At 39.6% G+C, this 11,460-nt stretch overlaps 1 pseudogene; it reads right to left on the bottom strand.

Moving 5' to 3' along the window:
* Positions 1–2,659: 2,659 nt before the first annotated feature.
* Positions 2,660–11,433, bottom strand: LOC109142350 (meprin A subunit beta-like; annotated as a pseudogene).
* Between the last annotated feature and the right edge of the window lie 27 nt (positions 11,434–11,460).

Below are 11,460 nucleotides of genomic sequence, written 5' to 3'. Positions count from 1 at the left end.
GTGAACTTATGTTATTTATTAAATCAGTTTATCTGTATAGAAAATTGTTGGAGCATTGGCACCTATTTTTTAACAAATTGTTTAAAGGTTCAAACTGTAATGTCTTCCACATTTGAATGTCCACAAGAGCTCCTCTCTGGTGGCTGCTGTAGGAACTACCCAGCAGATCGCTTGATGAATGACAAACCCTCAACACAGCTTCAGTGTCGGTTTACATTGGACCTTAACGGAAACACCAAGATTGGTTCAGAGATGCTTTTGGTAGTCAGATGTGAAAAGATCTTTCCACTTGTGAAACGTGAATCTGCACTCCAAGACAGGGCCAACTGAATGTAGAGCTGTAGCAAGGAATGATTTCAGAAAGGAAAAAACCACAGGGCCCCAAAAGAAGTCGAAAAGTGTTTTTAGTTCACATTTACTTATTCACAACTGATATGTGTTCCAATATTTCAAATCCCATAACACAACCCACGAACCCAAGTTTGGAAAACAGTCAAAGATGAATGTAAATCAGCCATAACAGTCGGCCATGTAACTTTTGTAACATTTCAGAATGTTAATAATTCCTCCTAAGGTTTGAGATTGGTTGTGATTTAAAACACCTGAATCTCTCCTAATATAGGTACTGTGAACGTTTTTGGCTTAAGCAGTCCAGATTAGTGATGTGTCAGTCGCAACAAGCCGGTTCAAAGAGCCGGCTCTTTTAAGTGCCTATCAGTGTGCTGTCCTTTTTTTCTTCTTTTTCTTTTTTTTTACTATCTGTTTAGGAAAAGTGACAGGAGACAAGAGGAGGGAGACCAGTCAGGATGGTGGTGCAAAGATGAGTGACAACAGAAGAAGACATGGTTATTTGGATGCATTTTAACAGTTGTGAAAAATGAAGGCACAATGCAGAATTGCAAAGTCAGCTCTCATGTGGAGCAGGGTCCACAAACAACCTACACAGACACATGAGAACTGTGCTTTCCAGCAGTTTCAGTTGGAAGAAAACAGGCAGGCTAGCATGCCTGCTTCTGCAAGTGCCACTACTCCACCTGTTGCTGCTGCTGTTGCGGCTGCTGCTACCCCTCATGCATCAGGTACACGACAACCAACAACACAGAGCTCTAAGCCAATTTACGTCAAAGGCAATAACCCCAGCAAGAAGAGAACAGAATGGATTTGGATTTGGAATTGATAAAAGATAGTAAGTGATTTCCAACCCCTTTGTTTCTATCACTTTGTGTAGCAGAGGGTTCTTCAAGCAAGTTAGTGCAGTCAGTGGGTGGTTTCAGAGAGTTCAAGGGAGTTTTACATTGTAAATGCATTGGCTACAACAATTTATTGAAATTGAAGTGATATATGTGTTATTAAACTAATTTGTCTTTAATCCTGCAAAGTCAAACAAGTACAAACAACCATAATAGCTAATAAATAATAAATGACATAAGATGTATATGGTATTGTTATAATGACCTCAAATAAATCAAATACTGAAATAAGTAATTCCAAAAGAGAAAAAAAAAAACATTTACATAAGTTGAACATTTCACAAAGTATACCTTTGTTTCTTTTTTGTTGTTTACAGATTAGTAAATTTAAATCAGCCTCTGTTTGGCATTGTTGCACAATTCATACATCACCTGCACCAGGACAGAAATTCAATAGGTCACAACATGCAGATGTAGTTTATTTTTGAATGTTTTGTACTACCAGCCTGCGCTCCATTACAAGCTGGCACGACATTGGCCAATGTTCAAACTTTAAAAAAAAAAAAATAAAAAATATATATTACATTCCAGAAATGGAAGGAGAGTGAGGTGCTTGATCCTTGGGGACATTCATAAGATACCAAGGATGTGTGCGAACTTGATGTAGACAGGACCCAGACAATTCAAGGCTTGAAAAACTCTGCAGAGGAAAGGAAGATCTTGGCTAGCTGTATTTAGAAACGTTCTGCACCTTTCTAGTCACCTGAGGATAAGTTTTTTACCACTAAAATTTAAGAATCTATACTTGTAGGAAGCCTAAATGCCCTCAGTGTTTACAATTGTATAGTTCAGGAACTTTGAAAGTAACCACATTACTGTAAACTCTACTCTACTCTCTACTCCTCTAAATTTACTCTATTACTCTGTACTATTACTCTAAAAACTGATATAGAAGTGGTGATCAGTAAAAAAGGAGATTTGGAACATGCATGGTGTTAAGAATTTTTTATTTAAAATCAGATAATACATTAAATGGAGTCAGATGGCAATCTGATTGAATTGTGTGTTGAAAATCATTCAATGATGTGCTTTCTCTTTTGTTATACTGACTGATTCAGGACATCATCATGGAGTGGTTGAAGTAGAAGGTAACCCTTTGGTTGGGTGCTCCTGTAATGAAAGAGACATATTTAGAATAGATTTTCAAACACAAACTAAGAACTTAGTGTTTGCAGATAATACATTTCGCTTATCGTTATGACTCTAACGTTTGACTCACACACACTTCCCATGGAATCCAGACAAGTGCTGTATGATCCGCACCCATCACTCTCCACTTGCCGGCCTCCCCTCATCCTCCAGGGATCAGCATAAGAAACCACCACATGGTGCTGCCACTGAACCTACCACAGCTGTGACCACGGTGGGATTATTAGCAGCATGTGGAGCCACTTCATCAGTGGCCTTCATCAGATCAGCATCAGCGTGGACGACAGAGCGGGGAAGAGCGGAGATACCAGCAGATGAGATACATCTGAGGACAAGTAGACAACAGTCATGACGCTTCAGAAACAGAATGATCTTCAAGGATAGTTGTGTGTGATCTCCGGTCTTGTTAAGTGTCTGAAGTCCACACCTTCCAGACTGAAGAGGAAGAAGGCATCATTCCTTTGATAAACTTTCGGCTCTTCAGCCTACTGGGTGTGAGACACTTGTTCCGGTACCTGGGCCTCGATAGTAATAGCTACCATCAGATGCAGTCACTTTAGAGCCCACTCCTGGGATTGTCCAGTAGATGAGTGCCTGGAAGAAACAGAACTGTCATTCTCTGTTGGGTGGAATGACAACTCACTGGAATCCATTCACTGTATAAAAAACAGAAGGAGTGATAACAAGCTAAATTATCCACCTATCTCTTACCGTCAGATGACTTCTTGCAAGGGTCAGTGGTGACCATTCGGTGCATGTTCATTTGCTGTCTGATGTCAGATTGTTGATCCATCAGAGCAATAGTTGCCTGCTGCCATGGACACGGCCACTTGAGATTGTGGTCATTGGGGCCTGAGGCCAGGTGGAAGTAAGTGGCCATGTACCTGGACGGTCACTTCTACCATTTAGTTATACTCCTACCTACTAATCACAGAGTGGTATGAAGTAACCATTATGTATTCGCTACTTTTTAAAAACATGAACTAACTTTAGATAACTCAGGAAATTGTTGCAGCAGCAGAAACCTGTGCATACATTGTGGGATAATTAGTTAACGATACTCACTAAGTCCTCTCTTATCAATCCAAATTTGTGAATCCTAGTATCCTAGTATCATAAACCTACTCTGCCTCGCCTAGCTCTCCCTGTTTCTTACCCCCAACTCCAAACAATTTTCATCCCTTATGACAGAACGTAACCAACTAAACCAAAAAAGACAATGTTATGTCCAACCAGAGGCAGAGTATGGTGGGTTACGGCATTGCCATAGTAGAGCAGGCAAAATTGCCCCCAGGACTAAACAACCATAATTAAAACTTTTAGATGTGGACTTTAAGATGTTTTTAATATAGCTGCTAACATACTGTATCAATTAAAAGCAACAGTAATTGTGTTACTCCCGAGACCAAGGAGGCACAGTAATGTCTAATCAAATCTTATTCATGTGTAGTGCATGTTTAAAAGCTATTTTTAGAATACTCAGCTTAAAAAGTCAGATGCATATGGGGATTTCACAAACTCAAGGAGGCGATATTAGCTCAATTCACTAGCTACCTCTGATAAAATACAGCAAAATTATTCCAGCTATTAAAATTAACAGTTGTCCACTAGAAATTTTTGTCTATGAGAGAATAAAATTCAAAAGGCCTTTACCTGGAAGGAGTAACCTGCTGGTGACAGAAAGCGAGGGCTATACAGTTTATTTCCTGGTGGTGGGGTGGCCATCAGGCGGGTAATGTTGCGGATGTGCAAGATGTGTTGTGGGCACTTTGTGGATGAAGGTTAATGTCACGAGAGAGAAACCTCCCTTTGATGGACTCTTTCCCCTCACACCTCAAACACCACACGACCTTCTGTGCCTCACTGACCAGATTGATGTTATGCAGTTCCCAGTTCCAGTCCATGACACCTCCTGTAAAGAGAACAGATAAGTATACATATTATCACTTTTTCTGCAGACAACCTGGCCTCAGACTTGGAGGTGCGGACTGTCACTCACGCTTTTCACACAAAGCTGCAAATCGCCCCAGTGCATGTTGAAAGTCACAGCCGATGAGGTCCACAGAACAATCATCGGCAAAAAGCAGAGATGCAGTCCTGAGGTTCCCAAACCAGACAGCCTCCTCACGCAACCAAATAAAACTCATGAATTGTTTAACCTTGTGCCGAGAATGCAGCACAACTCTCACTTTGGTTGTACACGGATCGGATGCTTTTCCAATCAGTTTGGGGGTCTGCCAGAGATATGGAAGAGGCTTCCCCCAAGTTTTTCAGTTCTACCTCCTCATAGAGGACATCTTGGTTGGGTTTCAAGAGCCTCTCAGAGTGTTCTTCTCCACTGCCCAACAATATCCCCAGTCCGGGTCAGCAGTTCTTCACTGCTCTCTGAGTCTAAAAATGGCAAAGGCAAATGGTTTGCTGCTACCAAGTACCTGTCTGCTGCCAGACCCCTGGGCCAACCAAGCCCGAAAGGCCTCCTTCTTCAGCTTGATGGCCTCCTTCACCACGGTGTTCGCCAGCAGGTGCTTAGACGGCCAGAAGGTTGACCTTCTGACCACAACCCCTGAGCAATCTGGACAAAGTCCTGTTGCTCTTTGGGTTCTGTTTCAAATCAAATCAAATCAAATCAAATCAATTTTACTTATATAGCCCAAAGTCACAAAGTACTTTTGCCTCGGAGGGCTTTACAATCTGTACAGGGAGTGACACCCTCTGTCCTTAGACCCTCGGTTCAAGTGACACAAAAAACCTTTAACAGGGAAAAAATGTGGAAGAAACCTCAGGAAGAGCCACAGAGGAGGGATTCCTCTCCCAGGACGGACTGACGTGCAATGGATGTCACGTGTACAAGGACAAATCAACACAACATATTGTACAATCATGGGGGTCTTAGTGAATCGCATTTCATCTGACCCTCCACTGGGACCAATTTGGCTTGGGAGACCCTACCAGGGGCTAATGCTCCGGACAACACAGCTCCCAGAATCAGAGAGAATATGCACCCCACACCCACCATATTAAGGTAGTGATTCTTTTGGAGAGATTTTTTAAAAAAAGGAAAACCTTGTGAAAACATGTGCATGTCAGGTGTTCACATAGGGACTAATTATAAAATATAATATTTCATTTATTACCTGAAATACCTTGATGAGTTTCAACACACCACCAGGGCTGTGTTTTGTTATACTCTCGCACCCAGATATTGAGAACATCGCAGCTGCCCGGTGTTATAGAGGAAGAACTGCAGACACTGGGCCCAGGTTTGGGGTAAAGCCAGCGACTCTCCAGGAATGCACGGTCACCAGGTTCAGCAGAAGCTGTGCTGAAGTGCATGAAGTAACCTTTTCCTGAGGTCACAAGGAGATAACAATGGGTAATGTCAGCCCTCAGAAGTTTGTTATATTACATAGTAATACTAAACAAATGAAATGTTGTTCTACATGATAATCTGTTGGCAAAACACACAATCACGCCATTTTTAAGGCAACATGTCAATCTCCAAGATCTTCCTCAGACAAATGTCAAGGAACAACATGCATGGTGTTTCTATCTGCTGTAGCTTCTGTGATTGCCATCTGTGGGCCTTATTTTTTTCCTGCTGCTTCCTGACCATCAGGTGTTAGTGATCTGAGTTGATTGCTGCCTCTGCACGTAATCCTGTTTTCTCTTGACATTGGCCCCAGGAAGATCTTGTAGATCGAAACTTAAAAAAGAAATTAAAACTATTATTTTGGAGTCCATTAGTGTGCAGACCTTTATTTTTGTGCCCTGCAGCTTTTTTATACAACCAATGAAAGACATTGTATCTTTAATTGTATCTAATAAGTCACAAAATTGTATTTATCTGGAACCTCAAACTATTTATAGGGGCACCACTGGGAGAGGCAGACCTCTGCCAAGGAAGGCCAAAAATCCAATCTTCTATGGTATGCAAATCTGCAACCACAGTTGTATTATGATTGACCTTGAAACTAGATGAAATATAATTTGATTTGAATTATGATTTTTTTTTTTTGGCCCATGTGCATCTTTCCAACAAGTTCATGAAAATCCGGCCAGTAGTTTTTCCTTCATCCTGCTGACAGATAGACAAACAAACAGCACTGAGAAACTGCGCCTGTACTTTGTACAGATTATGTTATAAATCAGTTGTGTGTTTAAACAGACACTGAAAGCAGAGGCCAAGTATCTACTGTATGAGGCCTGATAAGGGAGAATGATGATGTGACTAGTTTTCTTTGTCACTGCTGACTGAAACAAACACACAGAGATGTGTTCATTCATTTTTTGTCTAAGTCTGCACTGTTAACACTATTTAGAAATGACTCAAAGTTTAGCACCATAACATGCATTTGTAATGACTGACATTCACCTTTGCATTGTCCCATGTTGGAGAAGTCAGTGTGAGGCCCTCCTCCCACAGAACTACGCTGATCCCACTTTCTGTTTCCACCAGGGACCCTGAATCATCCCACAAATGTTCTCCTGCTCAAAGTTACAGCTATCCACAAAGGTAGAAGACTGGCTGTGGAGAGAAAAAAAGAGTTTCATCAAGAGCACAGCAGACTTGAATGACCAAGACTTTATCTTATTGGAAGGCTACTAACATGTATTTTGTTATATGTAGAAAGATTCAATATAAAATATAATTAATATTCTGTTTTGTGAGAAATTGGCAAGAGGGAGGTTGGGATGGTTTGTTTACAAGGCATCACAAATATAGAAGCCAGACTATTAGAGTTGTCTGAATTAAAGTCTCAGTAATAAAAGATATACAGCTTTTATTTCACTGCATAGAGCAAATTAAATGGAAGATGTTGAATGATTCAGCACCCTTGGTATGCAGGTAGAAAGAAAAAAGTGCCACCTGGCTGAAGACTGGCAGCCTAACAAGTTACCAGGCTGGATAAATAAATGACTCAAGCATGTGTGGCATGTGTGGTATCTGGGAGGACAGCCGAGGTTTATTACTGTTGATTATTACTTAAAGTTTATTGCCCAAGATTATCAATCTATACTGATATATCTTACTACAGAAAACTCTGTCCCATAATAATTTAGCAGTTACATAAAAGGTCAAAGATGTTTCTTATGAAGTGATTAGTTTACTGATTGAAACCAAAGGACCTTCCAGTGTAGGATTATTTAGCCACTTTACTATGGAGCATGTATAGTAAATTAAGTTACTGTTTTCCAAAATAGTCACTGTGTATTCCCCCTCTTCATTCAATATCCGATCCTGATTATATCATGATATACATGCCTTGCCTATGCAGGTGGTAATCTCATTACATTGTAAACATTACCTTCATGTTTCTTCATTGTTGCTTCATTCACACTTACACTTGCTTACTTACTACAATTAGTTTTTACTAATTTGTGCAATATTTTGAGAACAAAATATTCTGCATTGCTGAAATACAAATAATGCATAATCAGTATGCACTGATATCCCTTTTTTTGGAAACCACTTCATCAATGAAGTCCTGGATCCGGCACCAGAGTATAAACTGTGACATACTGAGAGTTGTCAATAACCTTGGAAGTTAAAAGCAGATAGCTAAGTTAAGACTGTTAGCTAAGAGTTGAAAGCTAATGAAATAAATATACTAAGTTACTAAGCTGTGATATAGTTGCAATATGCTGTACATAGAATTTGTTGTCCCAGACTCCCTTGTGGAATGTGTAAAACTTGTGGAATGAAGGTAATCTTTCTCATGTATTGTTTGATTGATGATATGACTCACTGCAGTTGTAGAGAAGGTTGAGTTTGGTTAGGTCACTGGCACTGAACCCAATCCTCTGACCAATCACATCCATAAAGTGGGGGATCTTGGTGACGATGGTGGGCTCAGAGCCGATGTTGAAGGACGTTTTGCTGTAGTGCATTACAGAGCCGTAGTCATAGGGAACACCTAGAGCACTGGACACTGTGTCATCATATGTTCTGAAGTTGTGCTCTTTACCTGAATAAGTCAAAAACAGAATATCAGGTTTTGGTTTTGATTGAACAAGACAGATAGTATATGAGGATACTGCATTTGTATATAAGTATTGGGTTCTAATTCAAGGTGATCCATGTTAATGTTACCAGGTTCGATGCGATCCCACATGATGGTGACATAATCATCACGGTCAGCTCTGGACTGCTCATGCCAGAAGCCCAAAGCATGCAGGAACTCATGCTCAACGGTTCCTAGACGATCACAGTTTTTACCAATAGACAGCCGCTGCTTCCCCACATGCTGGTTACCTACAGAGGAAAAACATCTAGAGAAAAGAGATGCACTTTTAAATAGTTTTTTTAAGATAGGAGAGGACAGCATTCAGAAGACGACAATTAGACATGTCCCTGCCTCAGTATCAAAAATTAAGTCAAGTCCAATATTCACTCTTCTTTTAACCTTGTTGGTCTCCGTCAACCCTTGATACTCCTAAATGCCCCACTATGCTCTTTGGTAGTGGGCAGATTATGTATATAGTGAAAACAGCTGCTTTCCATGATGAAAGTGCTGAGACCAAAACAGTAAAGTTACATTTTGTAAAATCATATTATGGAACTGAAAGATGCTGAAGGGTTCTGCAGAACTGATGACGAATGCTCATTCAGCTCACCCACTTCCTTTGAACACAGAGATGTAGTTCTTCTCTCCTTTCCATGGTGTGAAGTCAATGCAGGTCTTCAGTCTGTACTGGTCAAATGCCTTCAGGATCACTCCCTTTGCATTCATGTCTACATGTTACAAAATGTAAGACATTGTCTTCAACATTGTTGAAAGGAGGTTAAGAAGACAATATGAACATACACTGTCATATGTAAGAACATCATTACACAGAATAACACTCAGAGAATACCAAGTCACAAATATTTCTGCTGAAAGGTCAGAGATCCTTACACACATAAAGTGGTTCAGAGTCTGATGAAGAGGAATAAAAGCAGAGCGATCCTGTCCTGGATCTGATGTGATCAGAAACCTTCAAATTGGTTACAAGAAACTGAATTTTAGTTGTTTCCCACTCTGAATAGTGAATCTTCTCAAAGTGGGAATCTGACCCTTATCCTTAGCCTTAGAAGTTATCACAAGAACTCATACATGGTTTGCTACCCAAATCTCAGCAGGCACTTGTAACAAGTTACAGTAAGTTACAGCTAAGAGCAAACTGTAGTCCCAAAATAGTCTTACCCAGACTGTCCTCTAGGTAGTAGGGAATGGTTGCCGGCCAGCGATACTTGTCTCCTATGATGGAGTTCCTGTTGAATGTCTGATGTGAATGAAGGAAATGACAGATGGATAAAAGAGAAACCGAACACAAACAGATTGACTAAGTCATATAGCTGTAACTTTGGATTTTGAATTTGCTAACTTTCCTTGTTTGCAATGGAAATTCTATCTCCTTTAATACAATGAGAATATTTTGTCCTATTAGAAGACATTATTATTAAATTTGTAGTTCTTATTCTCTGAGTGTTGAAAATACTAATTACTTCATATGTACATAGGCACACGTTTATTCAATAATGTAGATGAACAGAGATTATGTCATACTGCTCAAATATGGAAAAATGCACATTCATTTTATGATTGTTGGAAAATTATCAGACAAATGATAATCTAGGAAAATGTGACACTTCAATTGAAGGGTCTGACATAACATTATCATTACAACTGTCATAAACATGAAATAATCTTTCTGTATCTTCTGTTGACTCATTAACTTCACTTGGTCTATTCACTCCAATTTCATTAAAAATTACATAATTGAGATAAGACATAAGGTGTGGCCAATTATTTACAGAAGCATATAATAATAATAACATTGAATCAAGTTGGCATTGGTAATATGTGATTGGCTGTCTTGTGATCAGTCTGATCACTATAGTGGATTATTATGACTAGGGAAGTTAGGAAGCACTAAAATAGTTGTGTTTGTGTACACTGAGGAGTTTTTGGATTCTTTGGTGTCTGTGCACACTAAAACTAACTCACTTCATCGTGTTGGATATCTCCCTCCAGCAGATCCAGCCCGGCCGCTGCAAAGGAAAATTGTACTGGTTGATGAAAATCCTCAGACATAAACTAGATTATACAACATAGCCATCAAAAATAATCTACGAACCTTCATTGTTGTCAAAGATGTCCCAGTCATGTCCTTCATCAACATCAGTTTCTGCAGATGTAGAATCAATAATATGCTGCTCAAATGTGGGATTGCATGAGTTATAAATGTGCCTTATTATTAGAATTATTTATTCTTCCATTTCAATTCTAAAATCCTGATGTTTGACTCTATTTCAAGATTTAAAATGGATTTCCAGGTTGTTCTGAGTCAGGTGTCTACATTGCTGATACTAAAATGCATTCAAGTGTAAAGCAGGAAATTCTGACTTGCTGCTAAATGTACAGCTTAAGTACAAGGGGTGTAGTGGGGATACTGTTATACATATATCCATATACATATTCAGATCATTTACATCATCTTACACTACCTAAAGTTCAGTCTTTGTAAAGCACTTCCTGACAGTACATGAAAAACATCACAATATGTGACTCACCTGTATCACCTGTTAGCTCAGCTGCTGCCTGGTAAATATATTAGAAAACAGATCAATCCCTCAATGGAGGAAATGAATTACTGTACATGAATTACTAAAGAACGGACTGACACCCTGAGAAACTCAACATTAAAACAGTGTCACTGTTTTGGATTGGAAACACAATATAGATTACACTTACCAGTCCCAAGCCAAAGAAGACAATGATCCACCTGTGTGTCATGGCTCCAGCTGCAGACACACACTCACAAAAACACACTCTCAGTGTTGGTTCAACCCTCCTCAGTCCTGCTGTGTCCAAGAAAATGTTGTCACTCTGTTTTTGTACAGGAGAGGAAACACAGCAAAACATGCAACATTCAAATGATCTGATCATTTTTACAACGCTGAGAGAGATTAGACTGCTGTCAAATTAATCATTGATTGGCTTAGGATTGGCTTACAACAACACTAATAAACATACATCTGTGGTGGAGGTTGCAAAACTTATACTACTTATACTAAATA

Source organism: Larimichthys crocea, unplaced genomic scaffold (assembly GCF_000972845.2).
Source record: "Larimichthys crocea isolate SSNF unplaced genomic scaffold, L_crocea_2.0 scaffold457, whole genome shotgun sequence".
Classification (NCBI taxonomy): domain Eukaryota; kingdom Metazoa; phylum Chordata; class Actinopteri; family Sciaenidae; genus Larimichthys; species Larimichthys crocea.
Note: the sequence above shows the minus strand (reverse complement) of the source record. Positions and strands in the feature narration are given on the sequence as shown.